Genomic DNA, 4,559 nt, shown 5'->3' on the forward strand with positions numbered 1-4,559 from the left:
TGGCCTTGAACACCTCCAGGGATGGACGGGGCATCCACAGCCTCTTGGATTTTGTGTTGAGGGACATGGTTTAGTGAGTACTATTGGTGATGGTTGAACTGGATGATCTTGAAGGTCTTTTCCAACCTTGGTGATTCTGTGATTCTGTGATGATTATGACTGTGATGGCAAGGATGGTTGTGATGATGGTGATGGTTCTGTAGTGATAATGATGGTGAAGGTGGTGATGGGGGTGATGGTGATGGTGGCGATGATTCATCATCATCACCATCACCAGCACTGCCATTGTAGAATCATCACCATCATCACCATCATCACCAGTGATGATGATGGTTTTAATGTTGATGGTTTTGATTATAATGATGGTGATAATGATGGTGATGAAGGTGATGATTCTACAGTGATGATGATTGGTTGGACTCGATGATCTTTAGGGTCTTTTGCAACCTGAGCAATTCTATGATAATGATGGTGATGATGATGGTGGCGGTGATGAAGGTTATGATTCGATAGTGATGCTGATGGTGGTGATGATGATAATGATGGTGATGATGATGATGATGATTCTATAATGACAGTGATGGTGATGACGGCAATGATGGCAATGGTGATTATGATGGTGACAATGATGATGATGATGTTGATGATTTTACGGTGTTAATTATGATGATGGTAATGATGGTGATGATTCTATAGTAGCAGTGATGGTGATGGTGATGACGACGATGATTCTGTGGTAACAACGGTAACGATGGTGATGATGATATGGTGACAATGATGATAATGTTGATGATGATGATAATGATGATGATGGTGGTGGTGATTCTGTAGTGCCGATAATGGTGACAGTGATGGTGGTGATGCTGGTGATGATTCTGTAGTGACAATGATAGTGATGGTGACAATGATGGTGATAATGATGACAGTGGTGGTGGTGATGCTATAGAGATAATGAAGATGACAGTGATGATTACAATGATTATGGTGATGGTGATAATGATGGTGACGATGATGGTGATGATTCTGTAGTGACAATGATGATGGTGATGTGGTGATAATGGCAGTGATTCTATAGGAACAATGATGGTGATGATGATGATGGTGATGAATCTACAATGGCTGTGATGGTGATGGTGATGATGATGACGACAACGGTGGTGATGTTTCTATAGTAATAATGATGGTGATGATGGTGGTGATGTTGATTCTACGGTGATGATGACGATGGTGATGTTGGTGATGATAATGGTGATGACACTGATGATGCTGATGATTCTACAGTGGCAGTGACGACAATGACGATGATGATGGCGATGATTCTATAGTAACAATGATGATGATGTTGATGATGATGACAGTGAGAGTGATGATGATTCTATAGTGACAGTGACGACGATGATGATGATGATGATGATGATTCTATAGTGACAATGGTGATGATGATGGTGATGATGGTGACGACAGCACGTTGTCTCACCACATGAAGCTCACATCACCCACCTCTAGCACCAGCAAGATGCTTACACTGCCAAGGGGGGAGGAAGGAGGCTGGGAGAGGAAAGGGAACCTGGGCGAGGGATGGGGTGAGCAGGGCCAGTGCTGCCTGCACCTGTCTGAACTGGGAGCAGGCAGGGATGGATCCCCGCAGTGTCTGCAGTGCAGGAGGATCTCAGGCTGCACATATAAGTGCTTCCATGGAACATAAACGGGAAGTTAAGCAAATGAAATGATGAAGTCAAAATGAACTATTTTTCACTCTCCCGCGATGAGTTTGGTGTTTTGACACGATCAGAATAAACATTTTGACACCGCTGAAACAAGAGAGTCAAAGTGGTTCCGCTACACTTCTTCCTGAGGAAAACAGCAACGAGATTGGTGAGTTCTGGGGAAGGGCTGATCCTCCATGGAACACCTCCCAGGGGTGCACAGCCCTCTCTGCACATGGAGAAACGTGTGGCTGCAGGGCAGCAGGGCTGGGCAGCAACCCACAGCAGAGGCACAGATGTGTGCACACACATGAAGGCATGTGCTTGCTGACACACCCACGTGTGCATATGCACACACGCACACACACACACTCACGTGCCTGCACTCGTGACACCCATGCACACACCCATGCGTGTGCATGCACCGTGCAGGCATCCCTGCATGTGCACCGCAGGGATGTCCCAAGGGTGGGCCTGGTGCTGCTTCACCCCCATGGGAACCCACCCAATCCCTTCCCCTGCCATGTCCCAGAACAGTGGTTCTTTGCCAGGTGAGCACCCCAGCGTGCACGAAGGCGATGCTCATCCCACCCATGGCTGCAGCCCCAGAAGGGCTGACGGAGGGACAGGAAGGCCAGACATGTGCCTGCAGCCTGCAGAAAACTGCACGTCCTTTTATTTTTCAAGGGCTCGGTGCTGCTTTCCCCCATGTTGTGCTGGGAAGGGAGGCAGGTGCCGCTCCGAGGATGCTCTGATGCGCTCCCGCTGACCCCGAGCGCAGGAGTACGGCCAGTTCCCGGCCCCCGCCCGCAGGGAGGGGAACTCCTTTCCGATTGCCGCAGGAACTCACAGCTCTGCCCTCTCCCCGCAGGCTCTGCTCCCGGCCCCCCGCCCCACGGCTGCCCTCCAACAGCCGGGTCAGCGCAGTCCCACCCTGCGGTCTCCCCGTGCACATCGCCAAACCGGGAGTTCCCGGAGCGGAGGGCTGAGTGGAGCCGTGCTCCTTCCTGCTGGCTTTCCCATCGCGTTGTGCTGCTGCAGGTGAAGGGGGGTTCCTTTCCTCCACAGCTTTTCCTCTATCACTTCTTTGGTGTCAGTTCCTGCTGAAGGAACCCTCTCTGCTCTCTCTTTGGGAGCGTTCAGGTTTGGTTCCATTTTCTGCTGGCTTAGGGGATTCTTCACACCCGTGGTTGATAGCGTGCCCCATCCAGCGAGCCCAAGAGCAGCATCAACATTGCAAAGCAAAGGACCCTCAGAAGAACGGGCACCACCGTGCTGCTACCAGTCCTGGCACCCCTTGCATGGCACCCCCAGCACTGCAGTCCCCACAGCAGCTGCTTGGAGGACACAGAGCTCTGCACGCAGGGATGGCCCCACTCAGGATGGCATCAGTTCCCTCCCCGAACTGCTCTGCGTGGCTCCATCACTGCAGCAGCTGCGATGGCCTCATGCAGGTGGGGGATCTCTGACCCATCCCATAGCCATGCATGGACACCTCATCCCTGTGCTGCTCTCACGCAGGATACTTTCAGAGGTGCTTTTCCAGCAGTGCTGTTTTTGTGTGCCAACACCTCCCACTTAGCCCAGATTTCAGTCTGGGATCATCAGGCCAGCTGCATGCATCACCTCCTTCATGCAACAAACACTCCATGCATGCAACACCTCCTGCAGTGCAGCAGCCTGCCCTGTGCACATGGCAGCCCCTGCCTTGGCATAGCAGATGTGCTCGATCCTTGCAGGCATGAGGCCATGTCACACCGTGCCATGTTTGGAGGGTTCCCAGCTGCAGGGCCTGCTGGCTGTCTGCATTCTGCAGCAAGGGAATGCTCAGCTGCTAATCCACGTAATCCTGCTCCAGGCTGGATTCGTTTTAAAGAATAAGTAAGCTGTCTGTCTGCCTCAAGTGCTGGGCTCTGACGGAGAGAGGCTGAGTGGCAGGAGCCTTCTGCACAGTGATTTGTGAATCACAGAATCACAGAATGGCCAGGGTTGGAAGGGACCTCAAGGATGATGGATCTCCAACCCCCTGCCACATGCAGGGCCACCAACCTCCACATTTCACACCAACCCAGGCTGCCCAGGGCCCCATCCAACCTGGCCTTGAACACCTCCAGGGATGGACGGGGATCCACAGCCTCTCTGGGCAGCTGTTCCAGCACCTCACCACTCTCTCTGTAAAGAACTTCCCCCTGACATCCAACCTCAATCTTTCCTCCTTCAACTTCAAACCATTTCCCCTTGTCCTGCTGTTATCTCCTCTTTCCAAGAGTTGATTCCCCTCGTGTCTGTAGGCTCCCTTTAGGTACTGAAAGCCTGCACTGAGGTCACCCCACAGCCTTCTTTTCTCCAGGCTGAACAAGCCCAGCTCCCTCAGCCTGTCCTCATAGGAGAGGTGCTGCAGCCCCCTGATCATCTCTGTGGCTCCTCTGGACCCTCTCCAACATCTCCCTGTCTTTTTTGTACTGGGGGCTCCAGACCTGGACGCAGTGCTGCAGATGGGGCCTCACAAGAGCAGAGTAGAGGGGCACAATCACCTCCCTGTCCCTGCTGGCCACCCCTCTGCTGATGGAGCCCAAGGTACCATTTGCTTTCTGAGCTGCAAGAGCACACTGCTGGCTCATGTTCAGTTTTTCATCCACCAGGACCCCCAGGTCCTTCTCCACAGGGCTGCTCTCAAAGACTGCTCCTTCCAGTCTGTATATATCACCGCCTCACTCCCACCTGGGGTGGCTCTGATGCTCTGCACAGCACTGGGAGGAGCAGGGCCTGGAGGAACTGCCACCCCACGCACCCCCACACCAGGGCTGAGTTTCGGTGCTGAGCTCAGAGCCAGCACACGCCGTGGGAGCACAG

The sequence above is a fragment of the Meleagris gallopavo genome, chromosome 25, assembly GCF_000146605.3.
Source record: "Meleagris gallopavo isolate NT-WF06-2002-E0010 breed Aviagen turkey brand Nicholas breeding stock chromosome 25, Turkey_5.1, whole genome shotgun sequence".
NCBI classification, from domain to species: Eukaryota; Metazoa; Chordata; class Aves; order Galliformes; family Phasianidae; genus Meleagris; species Meleagris gallopavo.